Source organism: Suricata suricatta, chromosome 11, assembly GCF_006229205.1.
Source record: "Suricata suricatta isolate VVHF042 chromosome 11, meerkat_22Aug2017_6uvM2_HiC, whole genome shotgun sequence".
NCBI classification, from domain to species: Eukaryota; Metazoa; Chordata; class Mammalia; order Carnivora; family Herpestidae; genus Suricata; species Suricata suricatta.
The window spans coordinates 102,116,360-102,143,730 of NC_043710.1; the positions used below are offsets into that span (position 1 = coordinate 102,116,360).

A 27,371-nucleotide genomic window follows, 5' to 3' on the forward strand; every position below is an offset into this window, starting at 1 on the left:
GGGTTGAAGGGGAAGGGGGAGGGGGGAAAAGAGGTGGTGGTGATGGAGGAGGGCACTAGTGGGGAAGAGCACTGGGTGTTGTATGGAAACTAATTTGACAATAAACTACTTAAAAAAAAACTGCACAGAAACCCCTGCTTTGCTGCAGGTGCCAGGATTAAATCTTACAGATCAGATGAATTTTTCTAGAAATTCTTGAGTGTAAGCAAGAATGATGACTAATGTTAATGTAGCATAAAATCAGCCCTGTCATTTCTGCCCAGATTAATTCTTTTTTAAACGCATTGCTGTGTAAGATCCGGGAAACTGCCCGCCCAGTGGCCACAAGCAGCTGTGGCCTGAGGCTGGGTCTCGGGGTACAATCGCTTGCCGTCTTTCTCAGGGTGGGAGGGAGGCAGGACCTGAAGCCCCAGCCAGGCAGAGCCCGGGGTGGTGGGTCCATCCCGAAGAGCCTGGAGAGACAGGCAAACGGATGCTCTGACGGAGGGCTGCAGAGCCCAGCCTGTTTCAGACGGATGCTGGTAGAGACACAGCCCTCTTTCCATTTTGCTCCCTCCTTGCTGAAAACTTCCTTTAACTCTTACTGCGCACCCCCTAGATCAAAAAGGCAAGATGCGCAAAATTAAGGAACGTGGGGAAAATGACACACATTCTAGAAATTGTTGAAAGCTCCTTATTTTTAGATTCTCAACTTACATTTTCAAAGCATGCTCAGTAACATTGTTTTATATACTAGTCATGAGATATTAAGATTAAGCACATCGCTGCCGGGAGGCCTTTCTCCAGGGGATTCTTGTAGGTCTGCACATCTCACAAGCAGAAGCACTGACCGTCTCTTGCTCTGGGTTACCTTTCAAAGGGCACCACGTGTGTGGCAGACAGCCTTGGGGAAATGACTCTTCCCGGAGCAAAAGGCAGCATGCTTACTGCTCGTTAAAATAGATGCTGCTCGTGAAGAAAAAACAAATTGTAACCTTCGTGTGGTGACGTTCGTCACCTAGTCGCTGTGGTGATCATTTCCCAATATATACAAATATCAGATCGCTACGTTGTCCATCTGGAACTAATACCATGTTATATGTCAATTATGCCTCAACATTTTAACTTTGAATAAAATGAAATCATCTGGATTAGTTGAGAAAAACTCTTGAGCAGAACCTCCGTGGTTCCACGCGGCCCCAGGGAGGCCCCATGCGTGGGAGAGCAGGAACATGAGGCCAGGGGGCTTTCCGGGGGCCTGCATTTTACAGATTTGAGTTATTTACGTGTGATCTCTTTAAAAAACCCTTGTATTATTTTTTTGAAAGTTTTAAAATGTTTATTTATTTTTGAGAGAGAATGAGAGAGAGCATGAGCTGGGGAGGCAGAGAGAGGGAGAGAGGATCGGAACCCGGCTGTGAGCTGACAGCACAGAGCCTGACGGAGGTCTCAAACTCTCCAACCGTGAGATCATGACCCAGGCTGAGGTCGGAAGTTTAACCGATTGACCCACCCAGGTGCCCCCTACAACACGTGTATTACTACAAACAAACAAAAACCAGGAAAATGTGGGCTCCCTTCGCTCCAGGTCCCTGCTCATGAGGGAGACTGCTGTGTGCACAGGCATCTGTCTGGCCCGTTCGCAGGACTCCGGTGGGGCTGGAGCAAGGGGGACCAATGCATAGATGGAGGTGCTGTGCCTCTTGCGGAGCCATGCCCTGCCCCGCCCCCCTCACCTCTCACCCCTTGCTGGGCCTCCCTTCCCATCCCCTACCAGCATCCAGGAAGCTGGCAGGCTGATTCGATAGGGTAAAACCCCGGTTCTGGGCTATAGCCTGCTGGCCTGTACACAGAAGCTGCTAGAGCAACGGTAGCACCCTCCTGTCAGCTGCCCTCCCTCGAGCCCTGGTTGGGGCTGCTATTTCTGGGGTCCACTTCCCGGTCAGCCTCCCCACAGGGTTCTCTCCTGGCCTCCCTGCTCTGCAGACTGGTCCTCCTGGTCTTTGTGGTCAAGAAAAGCATCTGCTTCTTTGAATCCCCAGGTTTTGTCCGCTTCACAGGCTTTCTTGCCTTCCTGTAGGCTTCTCAGGGCCTGCCTGTTGGATTCCTGTCATTACGTTTAGCACCATCCCTGTCTGGCCCCTGAAGAGTCGTTCCTCTGGTTTTCTGCTGCTCTGCCCGCCCCTCCTCCCCCATGTGGCCCGTTCTTCTGCCCCAGATCCAGGAGGAGCATTTCATTCAGTCACACCTCCAGGGCCCCTCCGTGCCATGATATGAGCTTTCCTGCCCGAGACCCAGAGGCCATTCTCCCCTCTACAGCTTGCATTAAACCCTGTCCCTTACCTTCTTTGTCCTTTAGAGTATTTGTCTATGAGGATATCTTTCCCATTAGCCTCTCAGCAACTTGGAGAGCAGGATGTCATGGTCCTGTTTTATATATCCCTTATACACTAGTGCTTTTACAAGTAATAGTCACTAATAGGTATAGGTAGTTTCAATGCTACCTATAAAATTAGTGCAGGCATATAAAATCATTAGTATCTTTTACCTTCCCAAGGGAAAGACGAGCGCCATTTTGTCACATAGGCCATTTTCTCCCCTCTCCCTTCCTTGCATTGCTATTGTGATGTTGAAATCCCTATTGCATACACTACTTTGGTAAGAGCTAGAGAAGATGGCTTCGTGACCTAGGCGCAATTATGAAGATGACTCAGAGGCAGAAACGGAGTCACCCGATGAGTGGGATTGGGGATCTGAGCGGCCCTGGAGGAAGGGCCATTGGAGGAAAGGAGTGAATCAAGTGAAGAGCTGTCTGATACAACACGCTTGGGTACCTGGACAGCATAGACGAGGAAGGCTCCAGGGTCACATTAAGTCTCTATGGGACAAGGGCAATGGGGATGGAGTGACTGCAGACAAAGGAAGGCCTAATTTCATCTAGAGTTTAGAAAGTTTCTCTGGGGCTTCTCGGGGCAGAAGAGTGACCCTGGGGGCCCCTGGGTGGCTCAGTCGATTAAGTGTCCAACTTCAGCTCAGGTCATGATGTCACAGTCCATGAGTTCGAGCCTCACGTCAGGCTCTCTGCTGATAGTCAGAGCCTGGAGTCGGCTGCACATTCTGTGGGTGGGTGTGTCTCTCTCTGCCCCTTCCCCCACTCATGCTCTGTCTCTCTGTCTCTCAAAAATAAATAAATGTTGAAAAAAAAAAAGAGTGACCCCGGAGGGAGAGAGTGTCCTGTGCTCCGCTCCCACCCCTGCCCCACTCGTGGCCGTCACAGAAGGCTCACCAGGCAGCCAAGTTCAAACCCTGCCGTTCCCCACTTTGTCTCTAGGAGAGCACCAGTCTGCAAGAGAGCCGTGAGGTCCCGGGAGACGGCTGTTCCGTCCCCGGCCCTGATTCCAGCATGCTGGAGATGAAGACACAGGGCGTGCACAGACTCCTCATTTTATTTCCTGACATGCCCGGCACAAATGCCAAAGACAGCTACAAGTAATTGCTTCCGAGCGCCAGTGAACTAGAACATCTTCCTTTAAATCATGCATCGCCTAGAATTTTTTTTTAAAGGAGAGAAAGATGACTTTATGTGGTAGTTGCTAGGCAGCCAGGCGCTCAGGGAGCTCAGACCCACGTGCCGCTTTGCTGAATCTCAGGACGCCACACTGTCCTCTTCCAAAAGCTCTCCTTATGCAACACTCCTGAGCTTCCACTCTTTCCAAAAATGTAAGCTTCTCTTGTTTTGAACCACCCACCATTCCCACACCCCACTAACCAGCTCGAAACCAGAGGATGAATTGTGTGACCAACTCTCCTGCGTCACTGAGGGCCTTGATGCAGGCTAGTGTTTGGGCAGGACTCTGGTGAAGGCTGGGAAAGGTGAAATTTTAAAGATTTCATTTATTGCCTCACATGTACATGGAGAAATTTTGGAAAATGCAGAGAACCTTAAGACAATTAATATAAATATAATAAACATAATAATGCCACTACTCAGAAAAAAACAATGATAAATATGGTGGTGTTTTTTTCTACAGATATATAACAAAATTGACATCACTAATCACTCAGGACTTAACGCAATGTCTACAAACATAGTTGGCACTTTCACTCAAAGAATTCAACAAAAATTTTTTAATATTTCTTTATTTTTGAGAGAGAGAGAGACAAGAGACAGAATGTGAGCAGGGGAGAGGCAGAAAGGGAAGGAGACACAGAATCTGAAGCAGGCTTCAGGCTCTGAGCTAGCTGTCAGCACAGAGCCTGACATGGGGCTCGAACCCACGAACTGTGAGATCATGACCTGAGCCAGTGTCAGATGCTCAACCGACTGAACCACCCAGGAGCCCCCAACAAATAATTTTAATGAGTGATTTTACACCTATTTTTCCAATGAATATTACATATAGAAGTCTTTTCACATTATTAAAGATTTTTAATGTTTGATTAATATTTTGTCACATATATGCATTATGAATCATCTATTTTCATCTCGTCAAATATTATTAGGTATTTAATTTTTTCCTAAATGTTAGCTAGCTTAAACAATGCTATTATAAAGAGTCTTTACATAATTCTTTGCCCATTTTTTAGATTTCTGTATGCTGGATTTCTGTAAGTAGAGTTGTTTGGCCAAAAGGCCTGGATTCTACTAAATTTCTTAATAGTTATTATCACGCTTTCCTAAACATTGGTAATAATTTACATTCCACCACAGATTCTATCATTCCTGTCTCACTGCACTTTGATGAGGATACTAATTCGTTTATTGTCATTTTTTTTAATCTGTAAATTCTGTTGACATTGTATTTGATAAAGCTATCACTTGTTGGAAATTGATACCTTATTTTGACTTGATATGAAATATGTTTTTACAGTTTGTGGCCATTTGCATTGATTTCTTTGTGAATTGTGAATTAACAGCCTTTCTGGACTGTTTTTCTCCTAGGGAGGGGACACGCAAAGGCACGAACACCACCAGGCGGGGTTTCAGGGCCACCTTCTAGTCTGTCACAATCAGGTCAAGGTAAGTTTGGGATTTACTGAGACTTTCATCTCACCTACCTCAAGGGATAAAGGTATTGACATTTAAAAAGCCAAGGGGAAGGATTTCTTTTTGGAGAGTCGTCACGTGTCTCGGTGGCCTCCATTTCCCCACCTTTATGGGTGGAGCAGGGACGGAAAGGGTTTTTCACCGTCAGCTGCGAGAGTGAGGGGTCGTGAACACCGCACAGAGAGTCTGACCTGCGTTCCCCGGCGTTTGGGGAGTGCAGTTATGAGAAGTGAATCTCACCAATCAGATGGTGGCCCTGGAGAGGTGTCCAACTCCTCCCTGAGATGGCTGCTCGGACAGGTGACCGAAAGGCCGGAAGGTGGCTGCCAGGTGCCCGGGGCTGAGCAAGAGCCACAATGGTTGCAGAGGAAAACCACGGTGTGTGTTAATGTACCGTCTGAGAGCTGCCCTGAAAGAGACGATCAGGAGGAGAGACAAAGACTCGGCTCACCTGGATGGCACTGGGCACCGTCACTGCCAGCCAGCACGACTTTTCCTGTCCCGGTCTCTCCTCCGTCCCTCTCTTTAACCCCGGCAGAGCCAGAGCGTGTGGTAAATCGAAGGGCAGAGGAACAAGACCCCGAACAGCCAGGAAGCTTGGAGCTTTCTTTGCCTCTATTACTGTAACTTGCTGGTCCCTGTTGACAGAGTAGAGAGGATATGATTTTAAATGAAACTCCAAGTTTTAATGTAACACTACATTGGACATTATAATCACTTAGATGAGAATGATATCCTTAAAGTAACCAAAATGCATTTTTAAAAATCCAAAAGTAACTAGAAACTTAGAAAACCTTCCCATGTTTTCAGCCAAGGGATAGAAAAGAAATAGTCCACGAGGCTAGGGGTCAAGGGTCAACAGTGAGGAAGAATAGGTTCTTTTTTGCCTCTGCTTTCTCAAGTTGAACTCAGTCGAAGATGTGGGGACTCTAGTCATTTCTCTCCCCTGTTTAAAAAACAAGTTCTTGGCTATTCTAATCCATTTTTTTTTTTTTAGACAGAATTTCTTAGAAAATTCCTAGTTAGGATTTTTATTGGAGGAGGCCAGGACTTTTCATATGGAGAGAATTTACTTCCACACAACGTATATGTTGCCGTCTGGAACATTTGTACCTCTGCTTTTCTTCAGTTATTTTTGAATTCCAGTAAAATGTAATATTAGTCATCCTCATTATTGTCCTACACAATTATTGTTGGCTTTAATCCTGTGAATTTTATGGTTTGTTTTTATTGATGTTTCTGTTGCTGCTGCGAACAGGATATTTTTCCTCTCATGTCTAAAATGGCTGTTGAGTTTTAAATGAAATATAGCAATTTGGTCATTTAAATTGTAGCCAGCCACTTTACTAAACTTTTACTAATGTTAAGAACGCTCTAGTTGATTATTTTGCTTTCCATGGATTTGCAGTTAAACCGTCTGCAAATCAAGGTAAGGACAGCTTTTGTTTCTAGTTTGCATTTTGCTGCATTCTCCAAAAAAGTAGAAAAACATTACCACTGGTGATGTAGACCAGATAGGTCTTGTTCTTTATTTTAACTGGAATTTTTTTCTAATGTCTTAACCTTGAGAATGATGTTGGCTATTGTCTTTACAAAGATGTCCTTTGTGTGTTAAGGAAGTAAAATGTTATTCCTAGTTTTATAAAAATTAGGTCAAGAATGGTATCCAAACTTTTTTGGTCCAAGGCCTTCAGTTAAAGTTATTTAAAGGCTTCCAGTGAAAGACATTCCAACACCCAAAATAGCAAATCTTTCCAGTGTTTAAACACTCTGGTTTATTCATAATTTAAACTTTATACTGTAAACTCAGTATATATGGTTATGTTTTGCCTGAAATAAAGAAAGAAAACGTTGTCAGCTTTTATAGATTTTTAAGGCCCATACAGAACTAATAAATTGACTAGCGGGACCCCTCATCACTAGCATTGTACCTATGTTCACTTTTCAGAATTGGACAAATGATAGGTTTTTTAAAAAATTCCAGAGTCATATTAATGACAGCTAACATTTGCAGCACCTGTGGGCATTTATGAAAGAATAAAGCATCAGCAGGAGCCCACATATGTGCACTGAGAATAATACATACCAAATTAGCAACTTACTTTTTTATGAGGTTTTAAAATGAAGAATATTTGGTAGACAGAGTGAACCTAGATTTCCTGAATTCATTTACTTAGTAGAGCCTCTTTTGATGTTCTGTAAGTAAAATGGAAAAATATGGATTGTAGTGTACAGCTCTGGAACTATTTGAAATCGGAGTCTAGATAGTGGTGCTGTGCTTCTAAGAGGAATTATCAGGAGAAGCTCTTAATCCTCTCCATTAAATATTTTTATCATGGGGCGCCTGGGCGGCTCAGTCGGTTGAGCATCCGACTTCGGCTCAGGTCATGATCTCATGGTTTGTGAGTTATCCTGTGTGGGGCTCTGTGCTGACAGCTCAGAGCCTGGAGCCTGCTTCGGATTCTGTGTGTGTGTCTCTCTCTGCCCTTCCCCAGCTCATGCTCTGTCTCTCTCTCTCTCTCAAAAATAAATAAACTTAAAAAAAATTATAAATATTTATATCAGTTACTGGAATGAAGGTATAGGAGGAGGTGATCAACTGAAGAGATCAAATGTGAAAAAAAAATCAAAAATTTAAATGATCTTCATAGCTTGAAACGTAAGGTAAAAATCTAAAGAACAAACCAACCCTAGGAAAACGAGTGAGCAGTGACAAGTGGATGAGTGTCACCCACGTGTAGGAGGAGGAGTCGAGGTGCCTGGCCTGGCAGCTGTTGACCCCACTGACCCCAAGAGCACCGATAGAAACCTTTTCTGAGCGCCTTCGCAGGCGCCGAGACTGCTGGTCAGCACAGAGCAGCCTCGCGTGCTGTGTGGCATCCGAGCCTGGCTCCCGGGAAGCCGACGGTGGACGTTAGGCGACAGAATGTGTATCGGGCGTGTCCTTGGAATGAACACCTGTGAAAGGGCAGGGAGGAAGCAGAGGGAAACATCCGAACGCGTGAGGCCCTGTAGCTTCCTTGACCAAACTCATGGGAAGCTTTCGAGCCAGAAAGGCTCCTCGGAAAGTGTCCCAAGTTGGGGCCAAGATGGCCCAGCCCCTATACTCCCACGTTCACCAAGCCCTGGATGGGAGCCGCCCAGGGAAAGGGGCATGACCTTGGACGAGGCAGCTCGGTGCAGCTGAGGCAGACCCCGAAGAGGCTGACAGCTGAAGACCATGTACAGCCAGCGCTGCCAGCAGCTGGGTCAACAAAGCCTTTCAGGGAAGGGGTTTCTGGCCGCATATCACAGTGTCCGCCGCAGTGGGAACCCCGGCGCCTGCTGCAAGCCCGTTAGAAATGCCGGGGAGAATGTATTTTTTTTAATGTTTTTAATACATGGTTAAACATAAAAAAGCAAGAAAGGGTGCCAAAAGTGAAGAAGAAATGACAGGCAGATCCTAAGAACCAGATACATGCCCTCGGGGGACGTGGTTTTGAGCTCTCTGAGGAGGAAATTAAAGCTTTGGGCTCTATTCCCAGGCCTCTCTGAGAAACCAGAACTGCAAACTCACACCTTGAGTGCGAGGTCCGAGCGTGTACGATCCTCAAGGCGAGAGAGCCCTCGAGTGAGACAGTAACGTAAACCATTAATGTACAAGTGGCTCCATGCATAGAGCCTCCACTGAGGCAAAACAAAAACAAACAAAAACCCACCAGAGTTCCCACCCTCAGCATACCTGGGACTCCGGTGGTAAACGGTGACAGCCAGAAGAGGTCCCGTGCGTGATGAGGATGACACAGGTCAGAACCTTCAAGTGGCAGAATCTACAAACTTAGCGCATTCTGAAAGAGACTCCAAGACCCACGTGCTTACATGGTCAGAGAAATAAAGGAATAAAATCCAAAAAGCAAATCAGCTGGGGAAAATAACAAGTAGAAATTCTGAATAAAACATTAAAAAAATTTGTTTAAAAAAAATTTGGGGCGCCTGGGTGGCTCAGTTGGTTAAGCCTCCGACTTCGGCTCAGGTCAGATCTCACATTCGTGGGTTCGAGCCCCGCGTCAGGCTCTGTGCTGACAGCTAGCTCAGAGCCTGGAGCCTGCTTCCAGTTCTGTGTCTCCTTCTCTCTCTCCCCCTCCCCGTCTCATGCTCTGTCTCTCTCTGTATCAAAAATAGATAAAACATTAAAAAATTTATTTAAAAAAAGAAATTCTAGAAATTAAAAGTACAGACATTGAAAAACAATGTTTTTTAAATGTCATCAACAGATGACCCACTCAGCAACACCATGAAAGAGAAAAAGGATTAATTTGGAAAAACTGATAAGCAGACATCACCTGGAATGCAGCCCAGAAGCAAAAGAAATGGGAAATATGAAACTGTCTCCTGTGTTCAAGGTACCTTGTAAGATGCTGAAAAACTCTTTTCATTCATTAAATGCTTATGAAAAACCTAGTATGTACCAGATGTTGGGATAGACATGGGGATACCATAGTGAACAAGAGTCACAGTGACTCAGGGGATTTATGTTCGTGTAACCTCAACGTGGACTACACTTCCTAACCCATGACCCTTTACAAAATAAAGCAAAGAAACAAATGATGAAAAGTGTGAAGAGCTACCTAGTAATGTGATCCAGAACTCTGTCAAGCTAGTGAGGAAAAATTTGTGCCACTGTGCTCTGAGTTAACCAGTTAACCCAGTTAACCAGATGGGGAATAATTTGCCCCTCCCTGGACCCCTTGATTTAAAGGTGGGTGTTCACAAATTACAGGGAGTCTAGACTCAGAATACAAAAAGGAGACCAACCTAGAACAGGCACCATTCAAGAATTAGTTGAAGGGCTCTCTGGCCAGGGACGAAGAGCATAGACAGGTGCAAAACCCTCCAGGACTTCCCAGTCCCAAAGTGTTATGATTCAGCTTCAAGCTTTTGTGGCAGAAATTAAGCTTTGGCCTCTTGCTTTGCTCTCATTCTATAGCTTATCCATATTCCTGGCTTCCCTTCTGGTTGGGTGAGGTCATGTGACTGAGTTCTAGCCTGTAGACTGGAGCAAGAAGCACCCTCTGCTACTTCTAAGCCTCAACCATAAAAGTGTCACACATACATCTGCACACGTCACTGTCTGGGGACGAGGTACATAACAAAGGGGTCTTGGGACCAGTGGCCAAGGTTGGAAAGCACAGAATGGAAGGAGCCTTGGTCCCTGAGTCGCTGCGTGCAGGCAAGTTACCACCAATGAGGAATGTTTATTTCCAGCTTTATATGATTGAGAAATAGGCATGTATACGACTTGGGCATTATACAGTTTGCTTTTATTATTTTTGCAAATCTAGCTAACATTACCTTAAGGAATACAGGTTCTTTAAATAGGGCCCCCATCCACTCTGTCCTCCCAGTTCCTGCCTGATTCATTGTAATGGAATCTTATTCACGGCAATTCTACGTCCCCTAGGAAAACACGCTTGCAGGGAAAAAGCTTTGCCCCTACCTTGAATTCTTTTTGTTGCAGAGCTTGGTGTATCGTCTTGTCTCTAGTCCAAATTTTTTCAAGGACAGGGAAGTTTTTACTTAGTCTTCTCTAGAGATTAATTTAGACGCCTGCTCCTCAATCAAACTGAGTTACTTGAAACCTGGGACTCAGACTCTTTTACGTTCATGTGCATGTCCTGAAGACCCTAACACAATCCTAGGTGAGTAGCAGGTAATTGCTGATTGAATCAATAGACAATAGACAAGAGTCACAAATGTGAAGTTACGCCTCTTGTTTCTTTGAATCTTAATGAGAAAACTCAACAGAGCAATATTTAACAAAAAGAACACAGAGAGCTCTGTATGCAAACTTATATAAAACTATTTCAGTGCAGGCTACACACATCTATGTGTGCCTTTTTATATAGAACAAAACAGGTTGATTTCTAATCGGTTATTTCTGTGCGTAAAACCAACAGCTTCCTTTCTTGTTGTCTCCTTACACAATCAAGGAAACCTGAACATGTAGCTATTTTTAAAACACACTCAAATTTCCCCCGAATGATCTCCCGCTAAATTAGTTAATGAGTAATTGTAATGAGATAGGTCTGAGAATAGCACAGATCAGGAAATTGTAATGCTCACAAGCACAAAACAAGCAGAGAAGCATTTCAGGAAATGTGAGTCTGCTATTGCACAAACACGTCCGTCCAGCTCAAGGCCAAATAGCTAATAGATCCCTGATTTTTATGAGCAGAAGTAAAATTTAGACAGTGCTCCTGGGCAACACATTCTTGCCTTTCTCTGCACTGCAGGGATCTGCGCTGGAATCAGAAATAAGAGAATGAGAGGAAATATGGCGTCTTCCTTGTTTCTAGAGACAGAGAGGAAAAGCCAGCACTTGCGAAATAAAAATGTCTAATTATTGTGAGCCTCCATGAATGTTCTAGAAATCTAAGCCCCGTCCACTTTTGGGCCTCCTGCGCCTCTCCCCTCCTGTCACAGGCAGTGGCTATGCACTTCCGTGTTTGCCTTCTCCTTCATAGGACGTGTGAGGATTGGAATCACTGTTTACCACGCATTTGATCCCTGGGACCGGGTGAAATCTGAGGCTTTATGTGTATCAAATGCTTGTCGAATAATCTAGGATTTTCATAAAAGCGTTAAGCCATTTGTGAGTAAGTCTCCTGTGGTTAAGGATAGACTTCTAAGAACGGAGCATGAAAACAATCAATAGCCACACACCCTCTTCTCTGACTAGAACGTAAACTCCATAAAACAGGAGCCTGGTCTGCCTGACGGCAGGAGCCCCAGCACGCGCTCCGGAAGCCTTTGTTGAGTGAATGTATGACATCTCTCCTGGTCCTTGGAGAAAACATCATTCCATAACACAGCTTTATCACAATTGATCCTTGACATCCCCACTTCCCCAATTCCCTTTGCCAGAATTTGGCTCCTGGCTTCTTGCAGTGTCGTCACTATCAACAGATGCTGTAAAGATCCCTGCAGATTTAGCAGCAGCGTCAAAGACCACCCCTCGTTATCACACAGCTCTGTGGGCCCGACGTCCAGGTGGGCTCAGAGTCTCTGCTGAAATCACTATGTCGGCCAGGCTGGAGGCTCTGGGGCCGAATCCATTTCCAGGCTCATTCTAGCTGTTGGCAGAACTCAGTTCCATGTGTCCTAAGACGGGGTCCCCGTCTCCTTGCTGGCTGCTGCTCAGCTTCTAAAGCCGCCCACATTCCCTGCGCATGAACCCCTTCATCCTCAAAGCCCACAGTGGCGAGTCCTTCTCACACCTGAGTCTCCCCGTATGCCTCAGGTCTCTTGCCTTCTTTTTCCCTTCTTCTTCATCTTTGCCTCCTCTTCTGCTTCTAAGGGCTCATGTGGTCAGAGTGAGTGTATCTGGATGACCCAGGATAATTGCCTGTCTTAATCCATTTGGGCTCCTATAAGAAAACCACCATCGACAACAAATATTCAATTCTGGCGGCTGGGATTCAAGCTCAAGGCGCTGGGAGTTGCGGCCTGTGGGGAGGACAGGCCCGCTTCCCGGCTCGCAGACCGCGGCCTTCCCTCTGTCCTCACAGGGCAGGAGGGCTGAGGGAGCTGCCCGGGGCCCTGAGGGCCCGTTTCTTGGGACCTCGTCACCTCTCAAAGGCCTCCCCCCGCCCACACCATCATACTGAACATTAGGCTTTCAAAATGTGGATTTGGGGGGAGCACCAGCATCGAGTTCATCACTCTCCCTGTTTTAAGGTCGGGAACCTTAATGATTAGGAACCTTAATTCCATCTGCAAAATTTTTTCACACCAGTTCTGAAATTAGTGTCAGGGGAATTTGGAAAGACATCTTTAGACACTGACAGTGATCGCTTCTCGGCCTTTTGGCTAAGATCGAATGTAGACACTGAGAGTGAGCAAACGAAGGCCTTGCCCCGGGGGCCCCTGGCCGGAGTCCGAAGAATGTGTGACTCTTGGTCTCAGGGTCAGGAGTTCGAGCTCCACATTGGGTACAGATTACTGAAAAGAAAAAACAAAGAATGCCACAGATGGAAGCCAGTCTGTCTGTAACCTCATCTCAGAAGCGAGAGCTCATTGCTTCTGTCACTTTCTATTTGTTAGAAGCGAGTCAGTGAGCCCAGCTCCTGCTCATGGGGAGGGGACACAGAGGCCCTGAGTACTAGCAGACGGGGAGCACTGGGGACCGTCTTGGAGGCTGCCTGCCACGGAGAGGGAAGGTAAGCACATTTGATTGTACGGCTCAGCTGTGGAAAGCACCGGTATAACCGTAATGAGGGAAATACTCAACATACTGAATAATGTAAATAAAATGGTCAACTGACAGTGTCACTGAGAGGAAAAGGTGATACTCTAGGTAAATGTGTTTGGTGGGAGAGGAGGGAGGAAGGAGAGCTGGAATCCGGTAGTCAGCCATCAGGAGTCAATATTAAATATGTTTAAATGACAGATCAGGACATAGCAATTAAGTCTGTCGTTTAGAGATAAGAAGGTGAAATGCCAGGTAATCAGGAGAAAGAAGTCCAGGTGCTGCTGGGGTGAGGAATGTGAGGGTGAGGGCGCAGCTCACAGACAATGACCGTCTCTCCTACCAAGCCTTACAGACTCCCCAGCCCTACACTACGGATGCATATGACTGAAAGAACAGGGTCCCTGGCCGGCTCAGTCAGCTGAGCATCGAACTCCTGATTTCAGTTCAGGTCATGATCTCGTGGTCGTGGGACTGAGCCTCACATCAGGGTCAGTGCTGAGCACGGGACCTTCTTCGGATTCTCTCTCTCCCTCTATCTCTGCCCCTCCCCTGTTCATGTGTGTGCTCTCTATCAGAGAGAGAGAGAGAGAGAGAGAGAGAGAGAGAGAAAGAAAGCAAGAAAGAAAGCAAGAAAGCAAGAAAGCAAGAAAGCAAGAAAGCAAGAAAGCAAGAAAGAAAGAAAGAAAGAAAGAAAGAAAGAAAAGAAAGAAAGAAAGAAAGGCAGGCACCTGGGTGGTTCAGTCAGTTGAGCATCCGACTTTGGCTCAGGTCATGATCTCACTGTTTGTGAGTTTGAGCCCTGTGTCAGGCTCTGTGCTAACAGCTCACTACCTGGAGCCTGCCTCGGATTCTGTGTCTCCCTCCCTCTCTGCCCCTCCCCAACTTGTGGTCTCTCTCTTTCTCTCTGTCTCTCTCAAAAATACATAAATGTAAAAAAAATATTTAAAAAAAAAGAAAAAAGAGAAGACAAAAGAAGGAAGAAAGAAGGAAAATGGGGAAAAGAACAAAAAATGAGCACATAGAGTTTTCTCACAGAAAATTATGAAATTATTTGCCTCCAGTACAAACAATGTAAGGCATCTCTAGCTAAGATGGAAACGCTCTGGCCCAAGCAATACCAAACAGGATGCAGAGAATGAAAAGGCATGACATCCAGTTCAGGGAACCCCCAGTATCTGTCCAGCCATACATGGAAGCCAGCCTGCCCCGCCCTTGAGGCCTGTGACAAGTGGCCAAAAGGGCCAGCCCAGAACCTGCCTCTATTTGCAAACGCCCTTGTTTTCTAGTCTGGCTTAGCTGCTGCCTGAGGTTTGGTTCTATTTCTAGATAACGGCCTGCGTTGGGCCTTTGGAATTATTTCTAACATTAATTTTCCAGCTTTGGGTTTTTTGAGAGACACTTGAGTCTCTTCCTGAACCAAGCCCATTGGCCCTGTAGCACTTGGCTCTCCTGCACCAACGAAGATCCGGCCAGATCATCTTCTGGCTGCCTCCTCCGCGTGATTCTTGTCTCATCCACATGTTTCCTTCTCAGAGGTGCTCCCAGACCACCCGCGCTAAAGGGGCACTCCTCCACTGTCCCCGTCACTGTGGCTTACTCTGCCCCATCTCAGTTTATTCAGAGCATTTGTCAGAGGTGAAATCACCTCGATCACTTACTCTAGCCTTCTTTGTTTAATTGACCACGGTATCCCTGAGGCCTTCAACAGGGTCTGGCGTCAGTTAGTTACCCAATAATACTTGTCGAATGGAAAAGGGGATGGGGTAGTGTATTCATTAGTTTTTATTGCAGTCACGCTGCATAACAAGTCATCCTAAAACTCAAGGTCTTAAAACAATAAGTCTTTATTTCCTGCCCCTGGATCTATGGGTCAGCTTGAGTTCAGCTGATCTCGGATGAGCTTGGCTGGGCTTCGTTCCAAGCTGTGGCTTGTGTTCAGTTCTGCACCACGTGTTCTCATTCTTCTTGAGCTAGAAAGTACCTAGGTCATATTCTCCTCTCAGCAGACCACTGGAAAACAAGAAGGCAAGCATAATCACGCCATGTTTCTTGAAGCTTTGTCTGTGATTGGCACACAACTACCTCTCTATGCACATTGCACTGGTCACATCAAGTCCCATTGGCAAGCTCAACATCAGTGAGACAGGAAAGTACCCTCTGCCCACTATTATTTGGGATTATGACACTAAATGAAAAACAAATACACGGATAGGAATGTCTATATTATGTCCGCTGATTAAATACCAAGTGTGTCATAGAATATTAAAGCTGTAAAGAATTTAATCTTGTCCATCCATTTCATTTAGCAGATGAGAAAGGAGACCCAGCACAATTTATATGGCAGAGGGGTGGACTTATAGTCCTAGGAAAGGGGAGGGAAGAATTTGGATCAATAATCAATATGATCTGAATAAATAAATGCAAGAATGAACTGGGCTGACAAAAAGGAACCAGTAGAGAGAGAAACTAAAGATGCAAGAGAAAAAGCAAGTCCTTGGGGACAGAAGGCAGGGGATGTTAGGATCAAATGCATGGTGGAAGGGGGCCTTGGAAAAAAAGGATCCTACCAGAAGGAGAAGAGAATGGATAGGTCCATAGACATATTCCTAGGTTTTAAGGAAGGAGAAATAAAAGTTGAAAGAGTTCGGGTCTGTGACACAGAGCACAGCACTTGATCATGAACTTGCTAATGGCATCATGCCAGCGATAACACCATCAGGTGTAATGTGATTGGTGACGGGCTCCCAGATCCCAGAACTCCCGAGCAGCCAGCTCGGAGCACTGTGGGAGGGAGTCACAGCCTGTAGGACACCAACTTGTACTCAACACAGTGTCCGTGAGTGTGAGCACCGTTCACTCGTGCGACCTCGTTTTCCTCACTCACGTAGGTGTTGGAGTCATTTGCTGAAAACGAAGGCAGCAAGGCTTGTATAGGTGGCTGCTGGTAAATGATGAAGGTTTAGAATCATATCTAAGGGAAATGGGGGGAAAGTGACCAAAATTACCTGAAGAACGGACCACCAACAGAGGGCCGACTGCGCTGATATTAGGCCATGAATCCAAGCAGTGTCCATGCGCGTGGCAGGATGATTTCCTCGAGCCCGTCTCCCTTCAGCCATTTATGGAGTGCTTATCGAAGGCCAGGAAAAACAGCTCCTAGTTCCAAACAGATTATCATCTAATCAATACATATGTACAATGAGTTAATGACTAGGGAGAGGGCTCTGTTCTAATTCAGAGCCTAAAACTAAAACCGAAAGCGTGGATTCATGCAAATGTAACCTTTCCATCTCATCTGCCTGCATCGCATGGCACTGCCATTTAATTTTCTAATAAATTACAGCCCCATACCATATTTAAATGCAAAGTTTAATGAAGTCAATAAAATATGGGCATAAAACAGCAGCATATAAATTCCATTCCTGTCCTTTACCACCTAATTGAGAGATACATGTCATTTACCTTGAGATAATATTTTTGCAGAAGCACTTTGAAGAGTTTCAGCTCCAACCTTCCGAAAGGATCACTGCTGACTATCACTCTTATTTATGATCATCGCACATATATAGGTAGAAGCATCTAGAACATGGCTGCTGCTTAAATGTCGCATGTCGGTGCCACAGAATAATAAACCCGTAAAGAACTTTGCTCTGGTCCAACCGTCTCATTTATAGATGAGACAAAAGACACAAAGAAATGAAATCAATTCGTTTCCAGAGAGCACACAACAAATTAGAGACACAACAGAAATAAACCTCAGATTCCCCCCACCCCCACCCCAGGGCTAGTCTGCGGCCCTAGCTGCTTCCTTCCCTGTGCTCGGCGGTTAACGAGGCCAGCGGCCCAGGTCGCCACAGTAAAGGAAGAGAGGAGGGCTAGTCCTGAACAGTGTCACTCTCCGCCATCACCTAGAGACCGACAGGGACAAATCTGTGGTAAGTGCACACTCAATGCCACACCCTCGTGGGGCCAACGCAGGGTGTGTGCCGCTCAAAGATGCTTTCTAACAAGCAGCTAAAACCCTGGAAATGTGGGCAGTCTGAGGAGCACAGAGTGTCACTTGCTTTATTTCAGAAACTTCACGAAGTCAGTCCGTGCTTACTCAGCCACAGGGCGGCCAGCAAGCCCAAGGGAATGTCACCCTCCTCTTCCCTGACAGGGACTTGAACTGGTGACGGGATGCTAATAGGCTCTTTCACAGTCTGATTTCCATCCTCTACACACCTCCTGCCGTAGTCCATTTCTGCTGCTGCAGTAACTATTACAGATGGAGCAGCTTACAAACAACAGGAACGTCCTGCTCGGGTGCTGGTGGCCGAGAAGGAGTGGGGTGCCAGCAGATTTGTCATTTGGGAAGGGGCCGCTCTCTGGTTGATAGACAGCACCTCCTGGCTGTGTCCCCCGAGGTGGGAGGGAGCAAGCCTCTGTCTCCTGGAGGCACCAGTTCCGCTTCTGACGCTGCAACCTCATGACCTGGTCACCACCCCCCAAGACCCCACCTCCTCATACCATCGCATTGGGCTTTATGATTTCAACATGAATTTCTAAACATCAGAGATATTCTGCATGAGATAACTATTTGTAAAAAATATATATGTGGAAATGAAGGGGCAGGGTCATTAGAGGTCTTTTTATTTAACTTTAAACACTATTTCTTGACTCCGATGTAGAGGATGATTGAATTACTACATTGCACTTCTTTCCTCTCCCTCCTCCTCTTCCCGCTTCAAATTTTCATTGGTTATGATATTATTTTCCCATGGGTGCTGTAACCAATCACCACAGACTTGGTGGCTCAAACGACAGAATCTATTCACTTCCTGTTCTGGAAGCCAGAAGCCCACAATCAATCTCAAAATCAAGTCCACCATCAAGATGTCGGCAGTGCTGCACTCCGGCGGCTCTGGGACGGAAGCCTTGCCTCTCCCAGCCTCTGGAGACGGCCAGCCTTCCTCGGACACAGCAGCACCGTTCCAGGCTCTGCCTCAGTGGCCACATGGCTTCTCTTCATCTGTCGTTCGCGTCATGTCTCCCTCTATGTCTGGCTTATAGGAATATACGTGGGGAGCACCTGGGTGCTTCAGTCAGGTAAGCGTCCAGCTTCGGCTCCGGTCGTGATCTCACGGGTTGTGGGTTTGAGCCCCGCGTCGGGCTCTCTGCTGTCAGCACAGAGCCTGCTTCGAGTCCTCTGGCCCCTTCTCTCTCTGCCCCTCCCCCACTTGTGCTCTAAATAAAATAAATAAATAAACAAACTTAAATAAGAATCTATGTGATTGGATGCGTCATCTGATCATGGATGGTGATCTCTCCACCCAAACATCCTGAATTTAATCACATTGACAAAATCCTATTTGCCATTAAAGGTCACAGTCCCAGGTTCCAGCAATGAGGACGTAGCTAATGTGTAGGGGGCGTCATTCAGCCTAACACAGTGAAAGTATTGCTGTTCCAACAAGTGACGGTCTCACATTTGGTCTCCGTTCCACATGTCAGGAGATTGGATGTCCACTCCCAGACTCTGTTCCTTTGATTCTCTGTCTCTGAATTCTTAATTTTGCTTCATCACTCAGCTGGCCGTCACTAGCCACAGCCGTCCTCAACTTCATCGATTTCCGCCCTGGTTTCCATCCCATGTGTCCTCTTCAGTTGTTTCCATTTGCTCTGTTTATCTTTTGTCCAGTTTATGAAACAGTCAGTCTTGTCTTTGTCTGTGTTCCTTTCTCATAAATAATCATTAGAGCTATAAATTTCACTCAGTACCACTTTAGCTGGACCCACAAATTTAACATGAGTTTTCCTGTGATCTTTCTCTTTCACCAAAGCTATTTTGTAAGACATTTACACTTTGCTTAATTTAGCAGTTTCTGAAAGGTTTATGTTTAAATGGGTGGCAGCTAAGTTTGGTTTTATTTATTTTCCCCCATAGTTTTGTTTGTGGCTTTTACTTTAGCCTCTGTTGTAAGGTACATATATGTTTCTAAGTAGCGTCTGGATTTGTTGTTCTTTTATGTTCCACTTTTACCCTGACAATATTTTCCTCTTGAATTCCACCTTTAATATCAAAATTGCTATCAGAACTTTGTCTAGTTTGTATTTCTCCATCCATTTATTTTCAAATTATCTGTATCCTTTAGTTTTAAACATGTTTCTTTTAAAAAGTATATTCATAGAACATGCTTTTTTAAAATTTTACTTTATTTTATTTTATTTTATTTTATTTTATTTTATTTTATTAAGAGAGATAGCACAAGTGGGGGAAGGCCAGGAATAAAGAGAGGGGAGGGAATTTCAAGCAGGCTCCACACTGTCAGCATAGAGCCCAGTGTGAGACTTGATCCCATCGCCCTGGGATTATGACCTGAGCTGAAATCAAGAGTAGAATACTCACCTGACTGATATGAGGCGTCTCTAGAACATGCTGTCTTTTGTTCAGTAAGTGAACCCATTTGTATGTTAGAATGTATTTCCACACTTTTCATATTTTTTATTTATTGTACTTTCTTTCTACTTCCTTCTTCTCTTTTTTTGCCCTTGAAAAAAATAGATCGGGCTCTCCTCTTCTGACTTGAAAGCTGCACATTTTATTTTTATCATTTAATGGTTATGCCCAATTTAAGATCAAAAGTTGAATTTTATTTATCTTCCAATTTCTTAAATTGTTAATGTCAATATCCATCACATAGCAAGTACTCTCCCCCACTCATATGTATGCTCTCTCTCTCTCTCTCAATACAAATAAGTAAACTTTAGGAAAAAAGAAAGGCGAGAGAAACACACAACACATTTAAAAACTACGGAGTATCCTATGCAAAACTATGTGTATATAGCCAAATGGAATCACTAGTCCTGTGGTCACGAACTTTTTCCCCAACTATGTTTTTAATCAGTTGTAATTTAGTTCTAGATTATTATGAGTATATGTGTTTAGTCCTTTCTTTTGAAATAATAATAAGCTTCAGTAAGTTACTTATTTATCATTTTAGTTCGGGCTGCCATAGCAATATACTATAGACTGGGTGACTTCAGCGACTAACATTTATTTCTCATGGTCCTGGAGACTGGAAGTTGGAGATTGGAATGCCAGGACGGTCAGGTTCTGGTGAGAACCCTCTTCTGGGATGCAAATACCCTCCTGTTCCCTGTAGCCTCCTACAGAGGAAAGAGAGAAGCGAGATTTCTCATCCGATCTTAATCAACTCCCAAAGACACCATCTCCTAAAATCATGGCCTTGCAGACAGGATTTCCACATAGGAACTTTGAGGAGACACAACCCCACCCTTTTATTCCACATACTTTATCCCGTTCTTCTGGATTCCTCTTTTCATCAGAGAACTTCCTCCAAGAGTATTTTCAAAGAGGATCTCTGTTTAGTAAAACTTCTGTGACCACATATGCCTGAGGATGTGTTATTACATCCTATATCTTTATTGCATCCTAATATTTAAATAATAACTTACCTGGATATCACATTCACTACATAAAAATTCAACATTGCTGCATTGTCTTGCATCTAGTGTTGCTATGAGAAGTCAGGTGCCAGTTATGATTCTTACTCCTTTGTCGGTGATATACTCCTTCCCAGAGGAAACTTTTAGACTCTTCTGTTTGTACTTAGTGTCTCTATAATGTGTCAGGTGTGGTTTTTTTTTTTTCTTATATAACATGTTTGACTATGAGTCCTCTCAATCTGAAGTTCAAGCAAATTCCTGGGATTTTTTTCCAAGTACATTTTTCCCTGTTAAATATATATATATTTTTCCCTTTCTGGAAGCACCTGTTACTTGGATAGTATTACTTCTATTCTATCCTCCATATCTCTCATTTTTCCTTTTATGTTTTTATTCTCTTTATGCCAACTTGATGCCTTTTGGAGGAGCTCCTTAGCTTAATCCTGTGACCCACCAATTTTTCCGCTGTTCCCATAAGTTATACATTCATTTGTTAACTTCTTTATTTCAGTAATTATATTTTTCTTATCCAGTTTTTTCCACTTGAGTCTGCTTCATAACAACTTGTTTTTTCTTTTTATTCAGTCAACAAGATTCTTCCACATCTCTTTGAAGATGTGAATCATTATTAAATGTTTGACTTGTGGGGTGCCTGGGTGGCTCAGTTGGTTAAGAATCCAACTGCGGCTCAGGTCATAATCTCACAATTCATGGGTTTGAGCCCTGAGTCAGGTTCTGTGCTGACAGCTCAGAGTTGGGAACCTGCTTCGGATTCTGTGTCTCTTTCTCTCTCTGCCCCTCCCCTGCTCATGCTCTGTCTTGATCTCTCTCAGAAAACAAACAGACATTAAAACATTTTTTTTATGTTTGACTTGTTAGGGCCAAGAATCCTGTTGTACATGGTATAGATTATTCACTGTATAGTCTTTTTTATGCCCCTAGTGTCTCCTAGGAGCTATATTTCCCTGGTTAGTAATATGATCTGGGAGAAGGAGCTAAATGCTCATTCCTAGTTAGTGTGCCTCTCCTCCTGTGCTTGGAGAAGGAAAAGATATACACCAAAGTGGAAGACCCTGGTTCCACAACTTCCCTCTGCCCATCCTTTTCTGTACCATTCCTATCCCTGCCCCCATGAGAAGCTTTCTGCCTTGACTTTCATTCCCTCGCCCTCAGTGTGAAGGGGCTGAAGTGATAAAACGCCCAGCGCACCCACCACTCTGCTGCCTGACTGTAATTTCCCCCTCCCCACAGGGAGCACCAACACGACAGCACTGGGCTGGCACTGGGGGGAATTTTTAGTTTCATGTTTGTTTTTGGTTTTGGCTTTTTTTTTTTTTTTTCTTAATCCGCTGGTGAAAAGACAGGCAAAGGTCCTCAAATAGAGGGTGGGAGGAACAAAACACAGCTGGGAAGCTCCCCAACTCCACCCCCAACACGCCTGCTGTTCTCTTCCTCCTGGGGAAACAGTCCCGCTCTGTCTCCACAGGGATCCCAGTGTTTAATGGAAAATCTTCAGAATCATACACTTCCTTGTTGCCCCGATGGTTTCTAGAGAAGGAACCAGAAGGAGTCTTTTTTCTACCTTTTCTTTTTCATTTCCGCTGGGCTTCTCTAAAATGTATGACGTGTTCCTTAATATTGAACTCGATTTTTCTGATCGTTTTTAGTGCATCTGAGGTGACTCTTGTCTTTAAAAGCTTTCCCTTTTCATTTCCATTTCCTTCCTGATCTTAGACAAATTGTGGTTTTACATTTTCCGCTATCTTATAATTTCCCATGCCTCAAAAGAGAAATCGAAGGCATGAATTGCAGATTTGGAAGATGTGATGAGTCAGGGAAAGCATTCCCATGCCGGGTTCTCGTTAAGATTTCCTGGGCCAGGTTAGGAAGAGAGCGTCTAAGAGGAATCAAGGCTTGCATGGAACTTGTGGGCGTCTAAAAAAAAAGAAGCTTGACAAATGATGTCACCTCGGAAGAGGAGGAAACAAGACGGGAACCCAGAGCCCCGAGAGTCCCAGATCCAGGGGAGAAAGTCTGGGTGCCGCTGTGTCAGCAGAGCCTGGCCAGGGCTGCCTCATAGCGTGTCCTTGTCCTCACCGGGCACGAAAGCAGCTGCCAGCGCAGCAGGTCGTCCAGGGTCCCAGGAGCCCCTCAGTGGGTCTGGCGGCCTGTCACGGAACTAGAGCTTCAGATTAAATTCCTGGGACTTGAGAGGGAGCAAGGAGATCCTAGGAACCTACACAGTCTTTCGGGTAGGAACATGCACCAGCCAGTCAGCAGCCTGCAGAGAGTGATGCTGGACAAACGCGGTGTGAGGAAGGGCATCTCGTAGATGTCAGCATCTGGGGGTGACAGGCCTGGGCATGGCGCCGTCCACTCCCAGCCCGGAACTCAGGCGCTGATCCAGGGGGGGAGAGGCAGAGGCGCCTCAAATCAGATGAAACTAAGTGCCACAGTCTCGGTGGACGGGAGGCTCATAACAGAAAGTTCTTTCTGTTCTACAATCTCAGATTTTTTTTGCCCCTTGACTGGTGGTCTGACATGATCGTATAAGGCCCAGGTATGGGGTTTGCCACATATGGGAAGTCCTTCTTAGTGTCTCAGCTAGCTCCCTCTAGGAGAAGGTAACAATCTCTTTAGCTTGAGTTCTAATCCTGCCCTGATTAATTGTATTGGTCATGTAGAGTCTGCGTTTCTATGTGACTGTCTATGTAGCCATACTAGAGTTCTCTTTATTATGCCCAAACAGGAAAAACAAGCCTTTTTAAAAAGTGTGATTGAATGCAGAGTTAAAACAACCACTGAGCGATGCCTCCCAGTTCGGTAAAGCATCCAAACCCTTAGTGGAGTCAAAAGAGGTCCAATGAAAAGGCCCGGAGACCCTGTTCACCACGGTGACTTGGATGGACACAGTGTCGCACGTGAAGTTCATTTTCTTTCTTTCTTTTTTAACGTTTATTCATTTTTGAGAAAGAGAGGAAGACAGAGCACGAGTAGGGGAGGGGCAGAGATCAAGGGAGACACAGAATCTGAAGCAGGCTCCAGGCTCTGAACTGTCTTCACAGAGCCCAACATGGGGCTCAATTCACAAACCGTGAGATCATGACCTGAGCCAAAGTCAGACTGAGCCACCCTGGAGCCCCATGTTCATTTTCTGTCTACCTTAATATTATAATAGGTGACATTTGGGGCACTTAGGAAATGTGTCATATGTTGCAAACACTTTGCATACAATTGTTCATTTACTCCTTGCACAAACTGTGAGCTGGTTAGTGACCGCTCTTCCTCAAGGACAGCTCAGGAATCTGCCGGGTGGAGGCGAAGTGACTATCACAGATGGGTCCAGAGGTGTCAATGACCCACCCAGGGCTGCAGGCTTCCTAAGACTCTTCTCTTAACCACTCAGCTATCCTGCCAGCCGACAGGTTTTATTTTTCCCCCAGTTCAAATTATTCCAACCAAAGGCGATGTAAAAGAAAACGATCTGGTTACTCAGGGACACAATACATGAAAATGTATTTATAATTCAGGAAGAGGAGGCGGGGGAGGGCATTCTCTTACTAACGCAATCTGTTCAGTTCCCAAAGCATGAAGTTTGATTTTCTTTTTATCTGGTTTTTATATTTGAGGGAATATAAATGTCAGGAATCAGGCGTCCCCTCTGGATGATGGAGTAATAAATAACTTTCATCCCATTTTGCACAGATGCTGTGACTAAATTAAGACCAGAAAAGATATAAACAGCTATAACAACAAACTGATGATGAATCTATTTTAAAAGCAACTATTAAATTAGCAAGATTTGTCAAATTAAAAAAAAAACTTAGAAGGAAATAATTTGGGCATCAATTCTAAGAAATTCAAAAGAGATCCAGAGCTAGAGTGAATGAGCAATCCACTTATCCGAGAAAGGGCTGAGATCAACTCCCAATTTTAATATTGAATCATTTTAAGGCATAAAAAAGAGTTTTTACCTTGGAAGACTTAAAATATTACTGGGAATAGAAGAAAATATTTCTGAAATAATAAAAAATTTATACTTACTCTAAGTAAAATACAGAATAAAGAATACTATCAGTTATCTGTCCTTAGGAAAATTCATACTTAAAGCTGAGATGAATATTTATCCTAAGTTGATTCCATTTTATTAATTTAGCTAAGATTTTGAGCCACTCCAACACTGGAATGGCACTTCTGGTTATTTATCCTAAAGCAAATAAATACAAAAATATCAATAACAACAAATGTTCAATGAAGCATTACTTTGTAAGAGTTATATACTGGAAATGGAATCAAAATAAATGAACCTAATAGTTTGCATAGTAACATTTATTTGTCACACATTATCTGGGTACTTTACTTATGTTAGTATATAACATTTTTTAATGTTTATTTATTTTTGAGAGAGAAAGAGAAACAGAGTATGAGCAGGGAAAGGGCAGAGAGAGAAGGAGACAGAGAATCCGAAGCAGGCTCCAGGTTCTGAACTGTCAGCACAGAGCCCAACGTGGGGCTCAAACCCATGAACCATGAGATCATGACCTGAGCCAAAGTCAGACACTCAACCACCTGAGCCACCCAGGCACCCCATGTTATTATATTTAATGTAATAATCTAAATAGTCTTTTCCTAACTAGGAAATGAGCTCAAAGAGGTTAAGTTATCTGTGAAAGATTAGATATAGGCATAAGATTTAATATTTAGGTAAAACACATGCACATGTAGTTGCCTCTATGGGTATAATTAAATATGTAAAATTATATTTACAAATGGGCATTGAACAGAATGTGAGGACAGCTGATATGTGTTAGGGTAGTGGCATCAGGTATGGCTTTCTGTAACTTGAAATTTTTCACTATTCATTCATTTATTCAAGAATACTTACTGAAGGCCTACATCAATGGGCAAAACAAAATTCCTGTTCATGTGGAGATTACAGTCTAGTAGGGAAGATAAATAATGAGTAAATACTTATAGACATTCCATGAAATCAACTAGTGATAATTACTATTTAGGAAATACAGCAGGGTTTGAGGACTGAGCATGATCATTTGCTCTTTTTAGCAACAGTGGCCAGGGAGGCTTCCTTGCTGAGGTGACATTTGCACAGAGAAGTAAAAGCGTGGAAGCTGTGAGGGTATATGGAGGACCACTGAAGGCAGAGGAAATAGCATGTGCAAAGGCCCTGAAGCTGAACTAGAAGGTCATACAGACATTTTAAAGTACAGGGCCAAGTTCATGTTAGTAAGTTAAGTAGAAATAGAATAAGGAAAAAGGCTACAAAATTATAATCATTATCTAACAATTATGTAGAAAGTAAAAAAGCACACAAAAAAGAAAAACATTAAAGTAAAAAGTACAATATGTTGATGGTGAGTTGTCTGGATGTCAAGGTAGCTTTTAAGAGGAAGAGCTCCAGAACCAACCAGACTGCCTGGGTTCCAATCTTAGCTTCGTGTTTTTGGTTTTTCTTTTTTTTTTTTTAATTTTATTTATTTGTTTTGACAGAGATTGAGAGCACACATGCACGAGTGGGGGAGGGGCAGAGAGAGAGGGAGAGAGAGAATCCCAAGCAGGCTCTGAGCTATCAGCACAGAGTTGATGAGGGGCTTGATCCCACAAACTGTGAGATCATGATTTGAGCCAAAATCAAGAGTTGAAGGCTTAACCGACTGAACCACCCAGGCACCCCTCAAATCTTAGCTTTGTGATCACAGGAAATTTGCATAGTTTCTCTGTGCCGTATCTATAAAGGGGGGCTAAAAACAATAGTAGTGCTTGTGGGTACTTTAGTGTTGTTAAAAGGTCTAGTAAGCAGAATAATATGCCTAAAATGTCTACATGTAATCCCCAGAAGCTGAGTGTGTTACTTTCTATAGCAGAGGGAAGTCAAGTCCAGATGGAATTAAGGTTGCTAATCAGCAGACCTTCAGATAGGGAGATTATGTGGTGTTACTAAGCTGTGCCCAATATAATGGAAAGCATCCTTCAAAGTGAAGGAGGGGGACAGAAGAAGGAAGTCAGAGAAAGAGGTATGACAATGGAAGTTTGAGGAAAGTTGTGTGGCTGGCTTTCAAGAAGGAGGAAGAGGCCATGAGCCTTGGGACATGGACACTCTGGAAGCTGGAAAAGAAAAGGACACATTTTTTCCTAGAGCTTCTAGAATTAAGCTCAGCCCTACCGACACCTTGACTTTAGCCTAGTGAGACCCCGTGAAATTTCTAAACTACCAAACTGTAAGATAAGAAATGTATATTGTTTTAATTCACCAACCTTGTGATAATTTGTTATAGCAGCGATAGAAAACTAATACAAGAGGATCATGTGAGTTTCTGAGTAAAATATTTAGTTATTTTAAAGTTTATTTACTTCAAGAGAGACATAGAAAGAGTGCGAGTCAGAGAGGAGGGGGGGGGCGCTGGGGAGGAAGAGGATCCAAACCAGGCTCTGTGCAGAGAGCAGACAGCCTGATGCAGGTCTCAAACTCGCAAACCATGAGATCATTGACCTGAGCCAAAGGCAGACACTTAGCCAACTAAGCCACCCAGGTGCCCCATAAGTAAAATATTTAGAACAAGACCTCATGGTGAGCATTCTGGAAGCTGTTATATTTTGGGAGGTGTTTTCTCCTACACTTCCAATAAATAGTAAGTGTGTATTGGTTGA

General features: G+C 44.3%; 1 long non-coding RNA gene across 5 annotated transcripts in view; it reads left to right on the top strand.

Annotated features, from left to right (window-relative positions):
* LOC115271669 overlaps window positions 1–27,371 on the top strand; it is a 154,024-nt gene that overhangs the window by 69,661 nt on the left and 56,992 nt on the right. For 3 of the 5 annotated variants that reach the window (XR_003900048.1, XR_003900046.1, XR_003900050.1), the window contains exons 3-5: window positions 4,922–4,999; window positions 9,280–9,408; window positions 13,109–13,224. This is a non-coding gene — a long non-coding RNA (uncharacterized LOC115271669). Of the gene's footprint in view, window positions 1–4,921; window positions 5,000–9,279; window positions 9,416–13,108; window positions 13,225–27,371 lie in introns of all 5 variants that reach the window. The other 2 variants (XR_003900049.1, XR_003900047.1) reach the window with 2 other exon arrangements.